Consider the following 17270-nt stretch of genomic DNA (forward strand, 5'->3'; position numbering starts at 1 on the left):
CACGGCCAAAGCATAACAATCTAATGCATAAGATGCATGGAGAGAGCCTGAACGAGTACGACTAGATCAAGGTGCATCCAATTTACTGTCACGCAAAGTGTGCACCAGCCATTTTGGCATACCTCTAGCCTGCTCATTTTCAGCCCTTTCCTCATCAAGTACATCATGTACATCTGCATCAGTAATAGGCTGTTCTAAAACATTTTCAGAAACCCCCATAGGCTGTACATTTGCCTCATTGGAACTTACATTCGTATTTCCACCACTGAAAAGAGGCAACAAAGTGTCATAAATGTCCTGTGAGCTTACATTACTGTCTCTAGTACATGACAGCAAGGGCTGAACAGAATCTTCCACAAACACTACATCCCGTGAAACCACAATACGTTTTGTTTGCGGATGATACAACCTGTAACCTTTGCTTTAGGCACTATAACCAACAAAAATACATTTGACAGCCTTATCATCCAATTTTCTGCGCTGCACTTGTGGCACCAAAGCATATGCCAAACAGCCAAAAACACGCATGTGCTCAATAGAAGGCTTTCTATCATGCCATGCTTCATATGGAGTAATAGACTGCAAAGCTTTCGTAGGACACCTATTAAGTACATAAGTGGCACACATGATGGCCTCAAGCCAAAAAGAATGCGGCAAAGCTTGACTTTTGACCATACATCGTGCCATTTCCGTTAGTGACCTGTTTTTCCTCTCAGCAACACCATTTTGCTGAGGTGTATAAGGCACTGTACATTGGTGTTTTATCCCACGACTAGCCAAAAATGCATTAAATTCATGAGACATATACTCCCCCCCTCGATCGGAACGCAGGGTGCCCATAGTACATTTTGAGACATTTTCAGCCATAGCCAAAAATTGTTTGAAGCACATAAAAACTTCGGACTTCGCTTTTAGCGGAAATACCCATGCATGCCTGGAGTAATCATCAATGAAAGTCACGAAGTACAGGTAATTGCCCAAGGACGGAGTTTGCATGGGCCCACAAACATCACTATGCACAAGCTGCAACCTGCATGTCGCCCTAACTGAACCATCCTTTGGAAACTTAGAACGCTGCATTTTACCCAGAATACAGCCTTCACAAACATGTTTGACAGGTGCTTCAAGAGGCGGCAAAGAAGCAACCATATCAGATTTCTGCAAACGCAGCAAACTGGCAAAATTCAGATGACCAAAACGTGCATGCCAAAGTTTTGCATCTGAAATAGCCCTTGAATCTACAACAGCATTTGCAAAATTTTGTCCACACTTGTCATACAAAGTGAGCTTATACAGCCCACGGCACAAAAGCCCAGATGCAACAATTTCATCACCAAAACTGAGATCATGAACTGTACATCTGTCATCCACAAATTTGACTACAAGTCCAAGTCTAGCAAGTGCGGATATAGACAAGAGATTCTTCTTGATCCCACGTACATAAAGTGCATCAACAAGTGTGAAGGAACTGCCATTAGCAGCAGTGAGCACAGTCTTTCCAACTCCCTGAACTGGATAAGAGGCGTTGTTGGCACAAGTGACTGAATTCCCATGAGGGACAGACTCGAGAGAGATAAACAATTCACGATGTGAGGTAATGTGCTTTGTAGCACCACTGTTGAAATACCACACATGTGAATCTGCAGCAACTGACAAGCATGCATCATGGACAGCAGGATTGTAAGTGCACTCTGCGCTAAAAGCCCATTCTGCATCAACATCAGCATCACAATCTTCTTTCACAGAAGACTCAACAATGGCTGCATTTGTAGTGGAACCAGCATTTGCAGTGGAACCACCCTCTTTCTTCTTAGCCTCTTTGGCCTTCAACTTAGGACACGACTTGATCAAGTGATCATTGGCTTTACAATAATGGCAACGCATCTTCTTTTTGCCCTTATCACCAGAATTGCCAGACGAAGTGCTGCCACCAGAAGCATTAGGAACAGAATTTTTGCCACTCACAGCAGAACCATAAGAAGTGGCTGCATTACTGTTACCACCCTTTCTTTGAGAAGCAATAAAAGCCTGTTCAACTGCACGCTGCCTAGTCCTGTTTTTTCTAGAAAGTGACTCTTGCAACAGCAATGTGCATAATGCATCAAACTTGACAACTTCAGGATTTCCTTGGGTCATCAGTCTCCAAGTACTAGCAAAAGTCTGGTAGGAATCTGGTAAGGCATCAAGAACAGTCTGCACAAGGGAACTGTCCAAAATGACTTCACCTGCAGAAATGAGTTGCTCATTGATATCCTTGACACTAGCAAGGAAAGTGTCCATATCATCTTCCTCATGCATAATCTTTGACTCTAGCTCTTTACGCAGCAAAGCAATTTTAGCCTCATTGCGGCTTGCATAAAGACCTGCTAGAATATCCCAAGCTTGTTTTGCAGATTTTGCTGAACGGATGTGAGGAATAATGGTGCGCTTCACAGACAACGCAATCAATGCATGAGCCTGCGCATCCTTAACATCCCAACGAGCTTGTTCTGCCGTAGGCAAAACAACTCTAACAGCTGCAATCCTTGCAGCAAGACCTGCAACATCCTCAACATCGCCTACATCTTCAGAACCAGGACGTACATCAATGCCCTGCACAATGTTCCAGACACCTTTTGACACAAGAACATGTTGCATCATATAAGCCCACATAGGGTAGTTGTCCCCATCCAACCTGTCCTCAGCAGCAAACATCTTGAACACATCTGTGTTGTTGTTGTCAGCCATGGTAAATGCTGCACTTGATGTGAAAACTGCCCGAAAATAGGAGAAATGGAGCGGGAACAACTTGTGCTATATAGCACAAACCGTAGAAGACTATAAGGCACCTGTTATGCAGAAAACGACACTGACAGAAAATCTGCACAAAATGACGAAATAGCCTGTGCAGTACTAGTAGCCTGTAGTGGAAACGGAGGCCGAAATGAGCCCAAATCAAAATTCTGAGCAGACCGAGCTCTTTGAGCACACCCAAAATATTTGTCGACCTGCGAACGCTCGCCAAAGCTCACTGAAATCGGAGAAAGTGAGCAGGCGTGTGCTGGAGCAGCTGGCGACTAAGCCCGGGAGGACGTGACCTGCTCTGATACCAATTGTTGGAATTAGGGTTGCAGAGAAACACACACAGCTTGGAGAAGACGAAGGAAGCTCAAGGCACACAATAGAGAGTGTGTTACTTAGTGTGCAATGGAAAGATAGATAGCCCTAGAGTGATGGGCGTATATACAATGCACGGGGGAAAAAACCTCCTAAAGAGGGAAAAAATGCCCCGGCGGTCCTAGTGTGTTCACACACATCACTACCACATGTATATGGTAATAGTCTATTTCATCATTTTTTGCATGTGACCACACAGATAGGTTGGCAATGTGCTCATGAATGTATTGTGCAAGTTTCATGTGGTTTGGACAAGTTTTGGTAGGTCTATGGCCCATTATTGCCTCTATGCTCTGACTTTGCGTTTTTTTGGTGCACGAGGTCAATTTTTGTCCAAATGTGATGAAACTTGGTGGCTAGCATGTAAAGGCTATTCAGAAACTTTGTGTGATGAGAGGTGTTGGGGTTGGTGCCCAGAAATGGCCTTGAGAATTCCTACGCTTAGGATGTCTCCTAATGAAATTTTCATGGTGACTGCTACTGGTGTCTGCCCTTAGTCCCCCTGAGTCCCTTTTAAGCCCTATTTCAACAAAAAAAGTCAAATAGATAGAAAGTAACTCCCTGTGTGGATTTCAGAGCCTCCGAGCCGTTTTCTAACTTTTGGAGTGCTTTTCGGCGATGAAATGTCTTGATGTTGGTCTCCATAGCTTCCCGATCCCTTGGGGATGCTTGCCATATGGTTTTTGTCGACTTTGGCTTCACCGGAGCTCCATTTGGAAATTTGTCGCTCTAGAAGCGCCCGTGGTTACGTTTACATGTCGTCGATGACTTGTGGTGGTCTACCACCATAGAACTTGGTTGTTGATGGTCTAGGAAAGCCGCTCGTGAAGTTTGGTGGCAAACGGACATGCGGTTTGGCCGCGAGAGCTATTTGACGCTTTGTGTGTCTGATGTCGTTTCTGAAGTTTAGTGCCACTTCGGGTCACCATATAGTCATGTGGGCTATATAGACTTGTCGAGCATGTCAAGATGCTCCTACTCATGAGTTTTGGTAGCATTTGGGCGCCTTTCCGCCGATTTCTCATTTAGTGGCCTCTTGCGGGGCTCTAGGAATTAGAGTTTTTCCCGATGGTTTTCTAGTGCCTTTGGTCATCCAAAAGTGGTCTCCTATGCTAGGGTAAGCCGCCGCTGAAGTGTCATTGCTATTGGGTTAGCCGTTAGGTGGTCACTTCTACTTGTAGGTCTCTATTGCTCGCTTTCTGTGTGAACCCTACGCTAGTTTTCGCAACAAAACGACAAACATGCGCGAAAATCTCAAGGTGGTGAGCCTACCTCTCATGTCTGGAGCCTGTCGGGTAGTCGTGCGCGTCGTAGGAGCTGTTGGAAGTCCCGTTCGCTCTAGGTGGCAGAAGCTCTCTCTCAAAAGTCAATAGTGGAAATGAGCTTAAAATGAAGTGAGAATTTCTTATAATGGGGGTCCCCAAACTACTTTTCATGAAATTTGACATGTGCTCCCAACTTCTTGCGACATGCGGTTTAGGCTCAAAAATTTCTTGATTTGGACTCCATTTGCCCAGTTTACAAGAAATTTGACATTTTGGTCAAAATCTGGCCAAATTACGCTTTCCGCTCCATTCACATAATTGCACCCCCACTATACCATAGGTTGTCCTATAGTCACTGATCCTCCTCATATTTTTTGTTTTTCATTACGACCGTTTTTCACCTACTTTTTGTATTTTTGAAGTTTTTTTGCCGAAAAATAGTAAAATTAAAAGGAAAATAGCAGATTAAACCCAGAAAATCCCCAAAAATCATAATAAATCAAAAACATTACCGCAAAACACTATATACACTCACATGCAATTTTTATGGCCGGATTTATCCGTTTTTTCAATATTTTGAAAAATGGCTATTTTTACTTATATACACACACCTAGGGGCTTGATTTGGCGTTTGGCCCAATATACTTGTAGATTCATGCTGTATAAGGGCATATGTACTTGGGTTAGTCCAGAAAATTTCGCAATCAAACGACAACCCTTAAAAGTAGTCGAAAAACATGCCCTTTTTTGCTTTTTCCGCCATTGGGTATGCATTTGAGAATGCCTCCCCCCCTCCTAGCCGGAGTCCTCTCGGATGACAAGGTATCGCCTTGGAGTATGTGCCGTGCATGGGTGAAAACTCGTGCTAATGCTTGGCCGTGTAATGTGGCCCTATATAATGCATACTCGGTCAATGCATGGAAAAATTAATGATGTGCAAGAGGAGGGTATAAGCAAGTTGCTGATTGGCATTCGCCATCGAGGTTTCCTGTTTATTGTTGATTTGGTGGCAGATTTTCTTTGCAAGTAAAAGTTGTAACTCTACCGCTCGCTGTTTGATCGTCTTCTTTGTAAAAGTCAGTTTTGTTGCCGCCATTGTCGATATGGCCGTAGTCGTCTCCTTGGAGAGAATTTTCGTGGCGGAATTGACCATAGACTTTGTCTCTTTTGCTTTCCATTTGTAGCTTTGCTTTGCCGGTTTTTGTAGGTATATTGCTACTTCCGTGGTTTTCAATGTTTTGTTGCTGATTGGCACCCACATATATCGGTTTGCCGGTTTCATATGCAGTAATTGTCTGCCTTCCGATGTTGCTTGTACTGAATGGAGTTCCTGTTGCTTTGGTTTCGGGATCCAAATGCGAGTCGTATTTAAGTTGTTGCTGAGCATTTTCTTTGGGATCCATATCTGTTTTATTCCCTTGGTTTTTGGTTGAACTGTCTGCTTCGGTTGACTTCTTCTGTTGTATTGTTGTTTGTCTACCATGTCACCTCTATCCTTCCGCACCCATACTTGTTTGTCGCATGTTGCTAACCTTGATCTCGTCACTGCGGCCGGTGACTTTTTATACTTGTAGTGAACATGGTTGGCAGTTCCCTGTTTGTTAGCCTTGGGTATCATGTTGTTCTTTAGTGGCACCCTTCCTTTTGGCTCTTTATCCAGTGATTGCATTGCTGGCAGCTGATTCTTCCGGGGTTGCTGAGCAAAGGATATCACCTGTTGTTCTTGTGCATGCTGAATCTTAACTGCATTCGCATTCCAATCTATCTGCACATTATACTCTTTTTGCCAAGGTTGTCCCAACAACATGGGATGTTGTGTGCTCTCATCCTCAACCACATAAAACTTGTGTGGGTAAATATATTAATGTACTTGTACATGCAATACAATCCATCCCAATGTCTTCAGCGAATGTGATGTACTACTTTCGAGCACTTGTGGAGTAGGATGCAGTTGACCTGTGGGCTTGAGCTGTTTGTATAATCGGTAAGAGACCAAATTTGCTTGAGCTCCAGAATCAAGCAATGCCGTCGATTCAACTTGATTGCTACCCACTTTGACTGCAATTATTGGCTCCACTATGTCTTTGTTGACCCAGCGGTCAAATGTTGGACGGGAGCGACTCACACACCCATGAAGTGCATGCAAACACTACCTAGATCAACATAATGTCAATCGAGGACACAGATGACACGATAGGCACACGGAGGAAATCTCTTAAGCTTGTCAGGCTGAGACCATCCTACACATACAACACTCTGGAAGGCCAACTAAACCACAATCAAGAACCTCAATGCTCTCGACTACACCACCTAGCCACATACACACATACAGAAGGTAACTCACCTAATCATGCCAGATTCGTACGAAACTTAAGGAACACCATCCCCTCACTAGGATACACCTGTCCCTAAGCTTCTACACTCAAAACCCTCACTCTAAACCCATCTGCGGAAAACGCGTAGGATGACAGAGCTGAATTTTGAAAGTGCCCGAAACTGAAATTTATGAGTACCTATGCATAGCTTATGTCGCCACGATTCTATAGACTACTAGCACGCAAAACACAGACATCGTTTGATACACTTACGGCCACAAATAGCTCGTAGATGCGTCGGCGTGTGCACTTCGTCTCGCGTGGAATGCTTGGCGTCGTCGCGTAGCTCTCCTCAAGCCTACAACAATGGTGCAGTCGGATCTCCAATGCGTTGAGCAAGCCGGGCGTAGCGAGAGGATGAAGCTCACGCTCACTCTCTTTCTCTCTCTCACACAGTAGACGGCAGCGCTAAAGTTTTGATTATGATAAAAGTCTCTTTACGAAATGACCTAGGTACCTTATATACTAAGACTACCTTAGGTTTAACCAAAAATGGGGTTGAAAAGGTCAAATAGCTTTGTATTTACAATCTGGAAGTGCCATTGCACCCCGGCTTTGGAAACTAGAATAACTACTCATTACAAATGACGTTTATAGCCATAATCCGTAGCATTTCATAACTCGCAAAAGATAAGACTTTGGTACGAAACTTGAGTTATGTTGTGTTGTTGACCCAGCGGTCAACATTCCCCCCTTCCACGTTCATGTCGTCCCCGACATGACCCGATTGTCGATGGCGCTGTGGTCTTTGCTGTCGTTTTGTTGTTGTAAAGAAAGTATAGACTATATAGCCTTTGCAGTAGCTTGTCTTGTTCGTCCAATTCGATGTACATAGTCTTCACATGATTCAGGAAAATCATAATTGATGACGAGCTTTATGTCTTTCACATCCACGCTCCGAGCTGCAGCATCTGTTTCTGTCATTATAGGTCTACTGCCAGATCTAAATTCAAAAAGAACCCAATGTCGTTTAACTTGACTCTTATCATCATGGATAGAGAAAGCTCCATCCATCATTTGCTCCAGCAAATCTGTCAATTTGGAGTATTTGTGATTCTCAGAAACAACTTCTACAATCTGTAGAATTGAGTGATTGGCTTTCTGATCTTGTGAGCCAATGACAACTTTGTAAGGATTTTGTAGAAATTGTATGGCTAAACCCTTAACTTCTTTAGGCCAAGTTGCACTCCAATGCAAAGTCTGTCTGTCAGGCCGAATCCAGGACTTAATTATTCTAATTTGAGGTTCAAAACCCTTCCAAGCATTCGATGTGCATTATCAAGGACAAGCTTTTGAGATCCTCTGATTACCCTTATGTCTGCTCTTTGTCATCGAGGACTTCTTTGTTCCTGTGCAATCATGTTGTTAGTGTTGTCTGCAGCTTTGTCATTGTAGGCCATTCTTCGACTCGCCATTGAGGAGAAGTATGCTATGATCTGAAATTGGTGTTCCAATTCATTTGTCAATTGATTTGAGTACCATTTCCTTATTGTTGATGTAGAAGGAATGTGTACAAGAGGATGGTGATAGGTGTCCTTAGATTAGGGTCTAAAACCTGGATGACCAAAGGGAAAAAACCCGGTGGGAAAAAAATGCCTTTGGTATTCGCTCTTATTGGAGTTGAGCAGTTGAACGTGAAGTACATGTTCATGAAAGGTGAGTGCTTGGGTGAAACACGGAAAGAGTGCCTGATGCAAGTGCCAATTATGGGACACTCTATATGCATATGAGAAATCTGTCAACAAAAGCATGCAATGTGAAAAAAGGAGATGATGGGTGTTTCGAGGAATAAATGTAGCACATGTGACATCAAAAGATGTCTCAATAGCTTCCACCTTTCCAAGAAGTTTTTTCGATGTAGAAGTTTCTCCACTCGTATCTCACTGTGCTCAGTACGTGAGTGTCTTTTGGACCTTCTCCTTCACTTCACCAGACTTAAGTACTTAGACTTCGACTCTTTTGCTCACCTATACCAGCATGAGCGACACAACTTAAATATGCTCAACTCTTCCAGCTTGAGCAGTACCTAGAATAGCTAAGACGCTTAGACCACAGAGAATATTACTTGAAGCTTCGGGACTAACACCTCACTCATTTTGTGGCGTAGCTACTTGACTCTGACTTGTATGACTTGTCGGTTGCATGTTTGACACTGCTTTGTGACAAGTTCTTCGGCTGTTGTAGTGGCTGCTGAGACATACTTCGTGAAGTTTCATCGTTTCCCTGTACCTTCTTCTCTTTGTAGTGCTCAGGCCTCTCGTCAGTCTTTTCTTCATGTGGATTATGGATTTTTTTATTTTTTCTTAATAATAAACAAAGAAAATCGTTAAAAAAACTTAACAAAAGAAAAATCATTCAAATAGAAATCTAAATGCTATGTACACTATACACATGTCCCTAAGGGCTCATATATGGATTTTGTCCCCATACTCCTCTGTAACACTACTATGAGGGCATATACTCTAGATTTCGTCAAAAAAATTATCACAATAAAACGTAAAAATTCAATGCATCTCACAAAACATTGCCCTCTAATAGTCATAATGTTAGGTCCGCATTCAGAATGCCTCTCCCCTTCCTATTTGGAGTCATCCTTTACGACAGGGTATCGCAAAGGGTATGTGTTGTGCTTGGGCAATTAAAAGTTGTGCCTATGCAGGCCTTGTAATGTAGCCCTATTATGCATACACAGTCAATGCATGGAAAATATTTATGTTGTGCAAGATGTGGGTATAAGCAATTTGCTTATTGGCATTTGTTGGCGAGGCTTCCTATTCTAAGCAATGTAATGGTCTTTGAAGCTTCCGTATCATTGCTTGATTGAAGAGACTTGCTCTCTTCTAACTGTACTGTAATCATAGGAAGAATTGTAAGAATTCAAGCGGCGATGCACTGACAGCAGTTTTGTTGTTCTTCTTTGGGACCCATTTCTTTGCGATTATTGGTTGTTTTGTTGCTGACTCTCGTTTGGAAACCCATACTTGCCCGTGCTTCGTTTGTGTTTGAAGAGACTTCTTTGGGATCCACCTTTTTGTTGTGTGTGTCGACAGTGGTCTTTGCTTCAACCATTGTTCGCTTGGTTGGGGATGGGATTCAGCTTTGAAAGTTGATACTGTGGTTGTTTTGGAATCCAAATGAATTCCTGACTTTTTTGTACTTGAATCAACTTCTTTGGAGCCCAAACCTGAGTTGTAAAAGCTTGCGACTTTGTGATATTCTTAGCCGTTCGTGCACGCTTTCCTTGTTTTTGTTTTGGTGTTGGATCTTGTGATTTGTCATTAGAGATCTTTGTCTTCTTGATCCATATCTGTTTTTGGCCGATCTGGCTTTGTGGTATCCAGATTTGTCGAGCTTTTTGGCTTTGACGTGTTGTATTGTTCTTTTGACCTGTCATGGTTGTTGTTGAAGGGGTTGGTGATAGTGATGGCCTGAGTTGATGATAGGGGATGTCGTAAGATTCATCACTATCGCTACTATCCTCAGCAAGGTTGACTTCTTGTACTTTCCCTTGATTTTTTGGCTGGTAGTGGAAAGTTACTGTCTGTTTGCTCGTGCATGGTAGTTTCTTGGAGGAATTTTCTAGCCCATTGATTAGAGCATTGTTAGCTCGTTGCTCTGATCGTATTCCTCCTAGCTGAGTCTTTGCATCCTTATTAGGAGCCATGTATGAGGGTGCTTGTGGTGGCTGTGTCTTCACAGAGGACTTTGGAATCCACTTTTGATGCACTTTATTCGTGTAGCAATGACATTGATTCTTGGGTCGTTGATCTTCTTGAAGCTTGAAGTGTTCTACAGAGTCATAGAACTCGTCGTCTTCTTCATCTTTTGATTCTCCACATTTCTTTGTTTGCTCCTTATGTCGAGAGCTTGTCGATGTCTGGTTCTCTTCGTTTTCCTGGATTACACTCACTGCAAAATAAGGAACGACATCATACCCATTTTCATCACAAAACTTTGTTGTGGGAGCATCCTCCACGGCGCACACGTCCAAAGTAGCCAAGATGTGTTCCCATCCAAAAGGCTCTAACTCTTCTTCAGGAAATGGTTCTGGGATATAGTCCTTATCCTCTATAACCCGCTCTAGGATACATTCCTCACGTTTCAAGCTACCACATTGTGAAGCTCCACATATCCACAGTTCTTTAGGCTTACCTAACCAAGCTGGAAGTTCTGATCCTGCTACTGTGGCGGAATCAAACTCCTCAACCGGTGTTCTCATCACATCCCTATAGTTGTGGTCACTCAAGTTTATCTTTGTTATGGTTTCCATATGTCTCATGTATATATGGTCATAACCCCAATCTTGGACCATTTTCAATTGTCGCATGAATGGTCTTCCCAGAATGATGTCATAGTTGTTCTTCTTGCCAAAGTCAACAACAGCAAAAGTGTGTTCATATTCAATGCCACAAGAAGTAACAAGTACTTTTTCTAGCAGTCCTAGGGGCTTTTCCTTGTGTCCGTCTGCAAGCTGTAGGGTCATTCGTGTGGATCTCAAGGCAGGTTTTTCCCACTTTTTCCAAACCTCTTTGGTTGCAATGGCCACACCAGCTCCACTATCAAGGATTGCCATGGTTTTTACACCATTGAATTCCAAAGGAAGGGTGGTGTTTCCATCTTCTCCCTCGTAATACTCGCCTACCTTGTTTAATGGCATTGGCCTAGTATTTAGTTGAGGCATTTCAAGCTCTTTGATGCCTTCCTCGATTCGAGTCATTGGGGTTTTTACACCAAATTTCTCTAGACATTTACCCACATTAGCCCACATGTTTGGTCTTATTCTGAGCAACTCGGCTAACATTATTGTACAGGTGATTGGGGTAGATAGAATATCTACTAGCCCCTTTGAATCGATGGCCTTGTTGGGAGACAGTCTCTTTGATGGGACTGCAACCACATCTGACTTGGTCTCATACTCTCCCATGTAGGACGGTAGTGTTCTTAGCGAATGGGGTTGACTATCCATAGATTGTACAGATCCTTTTTCACCCCAATACGATCTCATGTCTAGATTCATTTGAGATCTAGTCTCAAATTCCTCTATTGTTGGTAGAAACACTCCTCGTTCATCACCAGCCTTGTCTACTAGTCTTCTTAGGTCATCGGCTTCATTGGCCTCTCTGGCTTGTTTCCACAATTCGTTAAGACCATCTATCTCTTTACAATCCTCAGGTATAGCTTGGTGAAATCCCTCGGAAGAGTTATCCGTGGTATTCAGTACTATCCTTGGTTCTAATGCTGGGTCTTTGAGGTTTGGTCTGTGCTCATGACTGAAATCTGGCTCTTTTAGTTCCTGGTTTGGTGGGATTATTTGTGTAGGCATGACACGGATCACATCCTCAGGTTTTGCAACTGGTGGTTCTAGTAAATCTTGGGCTGTTTGAATCATCTTTTGGCACATTTCAAATCTTTGCTTTTCTAGTTCCGTATAGGGATGTGTCATCCACCTGTGTTCTTGGGTTTGGTTGTTTTTGAGTCTCGCATCATAGGCTTTCAAGAGGGCATCTATGTCTCATTAACCTTCTCTGCCAACACAGATCCTCTGAACTAGCACTTCTCGGTTTCTCATCCGTGGATGGTTCTTCTAGAGGTTTAACCATCTGTGTAAGAGAAGGTGACTCCTTTTCCTCATGTTGTTTTATCTTCTCCTGAGCTTCGGTAAGCTTCTCAGCTAGGGATTTTTGCTCTCGTTCCCTGCGTGCTTTCATCCTAGTCTTTCTAGCTTTCCAACTATTTCGTTTGCTCTTGGTTTTCTGACTAGGTGCGTCTGTCTTTGGTCCATCATCTGTCTTTGGACTCATGTCACTTTCCGTGTTCTTTGTCTCTGGATTCTCATCATCTTTCTTTTGAGCTTGTGCTCTCGTAACCACGTGAACTGGTACGACATTTTCATTTTCTTAGCTACTAGGTAGCTGAACAATCCCTGATACATTTGTCGTGATTTTCCTGATTTGGTTTGTTTTTTTCGGGCAATCGGGGATCAAGTGAGTGATGCCACACTCAAGACAATAGGCATTTACTTCAATGATCTTCGTATGAGGACATTGTTTGACCAAGTGGTTGTCACGACTTTTGTGACAATCTGTCTCTGGTTGAGGAGATTCTTTTAGCATTTCCTCTTGGCTATAAGCAAGCTTTGACCTAGATAAGCCGTTATTTGCAATGAATCGCAATGTCCTTTCGTCCATTTCATACCTTCTTTCTTTCGACTGAAACCCAGGAGGTGGAGGTTGTACCGGCCTCACCACTCCATGTGTTTCTCTCACATTTTGTTTCTTCGAAGGGTAGTACTCACTTTGGTTGCTATACCACATTGTAGCTGGTACTGGCGTTGGTTTATTTGATGCTTCCATCATTGGCATGTATCTCATGTCTACAAGCATTCTAGCACCTGGCAGCAGAGGTTGTTGTCCTAAGACAAGCTGTGGCCTTAAAACTCCTACTGGTCTTGGCGCATTCCCCGTAATGTATCTAGGTGGAGTAGGTGCTTCTGGAACACGTTGTACATACCTTTCCTTAGCATTTTCCATGCTATAATAGCACTCTTCCCCCGTATGGTTCGTCCATTTTCTCTCAATTTCACACCACTTCGGCTCTCCCGAATCAGACCTTACAAGAGGAATCAACCTCTTGACCAAGTCGTCGATAAGCTTTTCTTGATCAATAGGTGCCGTTGGCTTGGCAATGGACTCACTTATCTGTGAAACACTGTGCTGAGAGGATGTGTCATCTCCTTGACTCTTTAAGTCCTTTTCTTTGTATGCCTCACAATTATCCACTAGATAAAGAGCTTCTTTGATCAACTCGTTTAGCCTCATCCTCCTTATCATATGCAGATCCTTCTTAATGCCCGCATGTCTCATTCCCTGGATAAAGATCAGCATCAGTCGTGCTTGCGTAGGTAATTTCGCTCTCGGACAGAGCTTAACATATCTCTTGAGCCGTAATGATGCTTTGCGTACTGATTCATCCTCTTTCTGTTTGAATCTATGGATTTGCGAGACCGTGTTGTGAGCAATGTCTTTTGGCGAGAATTCTTCAATAAACTCCTCAAACAGCTCATCTAGGGTCTCAAAATCCTATTTTTCCACCGAGTCGAACCATGTAGCTGCATCATCTTCTAGAGTCAATCCAAATCCCGCAAATTGTGTCGCAAAATCTGAAACTTCCTCTGCTCTAATAACTCTTCTAAAAGCTGCTACGTGATCTCTCGGATCTTTATCTCCGGAGTATTTTCTATTTACCCATTTCTGGACTTGGGATGGTCTAACTCGTGGATTGTCTACAAGTCTAACCAGAGACTCTCCCAATCCTTCTCTCGTTATCGCTCTTGAAGGGAATCCTGGTGGCTCTCTTCTTGGAATTCCTATAGGAATTCTCGTGTTTGGTGGAGGCATTTGTGGTCCTTCATTGACCAAATATCCACCTCTTTCTAGTACAGTCTGTGGATTTGTGCTTTCTACAACTCTGTATTCTCGTCCATACTTGTCGACAACTATAGATCTCCATTGACAGTCGACTCCGTACGTGTAGACATATAAGAGCTTGTAATCCGTTATCTCTTCTAGGTATTGATCTGAGCACCTATAGAGATTGACCTCATTGTCGTCAATGTATCTATATAGTCCTTCACGCTCATGACCAATCATCCAAACTCTCTCAACAAGATGGGTCTTTATCAATTGCAAGTTTGGAAGATCCATTGTGGGAGGATATTCCTCTATCGTCGGGATCTCCAAGCTTGTGTAAGCTGCGTTTGAATCTAGGGTAGACATGATTTTTGGGCTTAAGAGCTTTTGCTTGGTTCAAGTAGACTTAGTCCACTGTGTTCAAGTGCTTTGGTTAGGGAAAAGTCGAAACTATGTCCAAAAGCGCAACCATTTCGTCACAATTCTCGCAAATTGTCGCTTTTAGACACCCCTGACTTCCGGATGAATTTTGAGGCCTCAAACGGTGTTTTTTTCAAAGTTGAATTAAATGGTTTTGATATAAAAACTTTTCCGATCCGATACCGTTTGTGTAAGTTATGGCCAAAACAGTGAAATGCAGTTTAGAATGGTCAAAATGAGCCCAAATTCAATTTTGAAAAAAGATTTGGGATCTTTGTGACACTGTGAACACTTCTGTATGGTCAAAAGTACAGTTGGACCCTAAAACTGGCCTAGAGACATGCTACGCGTAGGATGTCTATATGCTCAGAATTTAACAAAATTTGGTCCAGACACTCCCCTTAAGTCCAGCAACACAATGGTATGCTCAGATTTTCATTTGGATTTAAAAATGGCCTTGAGACATCCTACGCGTAGGATGTCTTTTTGCTCAGAATGACTTGAAATTTTCACCCCAGCTTCTCGTTGATGTGCTAATCACAGTGGTGTGCTCCTAGGTTGGTTTGGAGTCCTAAATCAAGCTAGAGACATCCTGTCTTTTTGCTCTGTTTCAGCTCAAACTTGCACTGTAGCTTCCCCTTGATGTGCTTAACTCAAAGCTATTTTTACTTTTTGATTCTGACACCTATAGGTTGGTCAAATGCTCAAGAATCTGTTCCAAAAGCCTGATGTCTGTTCTGATGAATTCCTAAGTCAAATCAACTCCAAATTGGACCAAATTTGCCTAGGAGGCTTGCCTAAGGCTATATGACAGCATGGTATGGTCACAGTTTGAATTTGGCCTCTAAATCATGCCTTAGACATCCTACGCGTAGGATGTCTAACTGCTCAGAATTGCCCCAAATTTGAACCATAGACTCTCCTTAAGGTGCTGATCACTGTGGTATGCTCAGAATTTTATTTAGAGTCCAAAATCACACAGAAGACATCATACGCGTAGGATGTCTTTTTGGCATGTTTGAACCCAGACTTGTCCCACAGCTTCCCCTTGATGTCAGTAACCCAGTGGTATGCTTAGATTTTGGTTTGGATTTCAAAAGTCCCAAATTTTAGTTGTTCTTGCTTTTTTCAGTCAAAAGTGTTAAAGTCCGCTTTGAACCCAATTTTCTCACCCAAATGAGATGAAAACTCTCTCAGTCACTCAATATATCATGCAAATCATGCTCCTATAGCCATCCTATGGTTTTGGTCTTGGAATAATGCCTTGGCACAATTTGGGTAGGATGTCTGGCAATTTCAGTCTATCTGGCCTTATCCTGTCAAGATATGGTCAAATTTCCACTTTCCAGGTGAAAATAGGGTAAAACCTACCTTCTAAACACACTGGTAACCTCAGATTTTTAAAATTTCCACCAGATCACCCTGTAGACATCCTACGCGTAGGATGTCTACTGATGATTTTTTGAGACTAAAGTGTCCCTAATGCTTCCTTATGCTCTCAGCAAGTGCAAGTATGCTTCACAATTGCAAAAACATGCAAAAATCACTCAAATTAAGCCTTTGCAGAAATTTTACGTTTTCTGACTCTGCCTTTTGGCTTTTGGTCAATAAAAATAGGGAAAAACACCCAAGTCAATATGTTACTAGGGTAAAACCTACCCTCTGAACCCACTGGTAACCTCAGTTTCCCCAAATTCCCTGCCAAAAGTGTCCTGGAGACATCCTACGCGTAGGATGTCTACTGATGAAATTTTTGGCAGAATTCATCCATAGGCCTCCCCAAGTCTTGAGCACTACTTTTCAAGCATTCCTACCAATTTTTATGCAAAATTATACTCAGAATCTTAAGTTTCTTGGTTTCGCATTTTTAACACTCCGTCTTTGGTCTTTTGGGTGTCAAGAGTTGGTCAAAACTCTAGTTTCAATGAATACTTAAGGTAAACCCCCCCTTCTGAACACGCTGGTGCAGTCAGAATTTTCAAATTTGGTCTCCAGAACCCCCTTGAGACATCCTACGTGTAGGATGTCTATGTTTATAGAATTGCAGGTTTTCTTTACAGAACCCTTGCAAATGCTCTTTTATATGCACAGCATCAGTCAGTCATACAAAAATGTCCACAAAAGCTTGTTTAATGCATTTCTACCCTCAAAAGCACACTTTTCCGTGATTTCAAATGCAATCAAGTACTTTAGCAAATAATTCAATGATGAATAGCTCTAGATCAGAATCGGATCACTTACCTAAAGCTACTCCTACAAATCATATGGGGTTTTGCATCTATGAGTAGAAAAACGCTTCACTGTCACACACGGACTAGTAAACGCTTTTATCACCTCACAAATAATTCGACCACCAACAACTACTCTAATCCACAGATCCTAACTAAGCCTATCTAGTCGCAGACCCTCAGCAAGACACACGCTTCCTGGCTATCCACTTGATCACGGAATATCCTCTTCCGGATCCACTTAAGAAAAACGCTTTCTTTAGCCAAAACTAAATCAAGCAACCATCACACGAATGTTAATAGGAAACCTACTTAGGTCCTTGTGTCCCCGGCAACGGCGCCAATGTTGGACGGGAGCGACTCACACACCCATGAAGTGCATGCAAACACTACCTAGATCAACATAATGTCAATCGA

This window comes from Adiantum capillus-veneris, chromosome 28 (assembly GCF_014529385.1).
Source record: "Adiantum capillus-veneris isolate H3 chromosome 28, ASM1452938v2, whole genome shotgun sequence".
NCBI classification, from domain to species: domain Eukaryota; kingdom Viridiplantae; phylum Streptophyta; class Polypodiopsida; order Polypodiales; family Pteridaceae; genus Adiantum; species Adiantum capillus-veneris.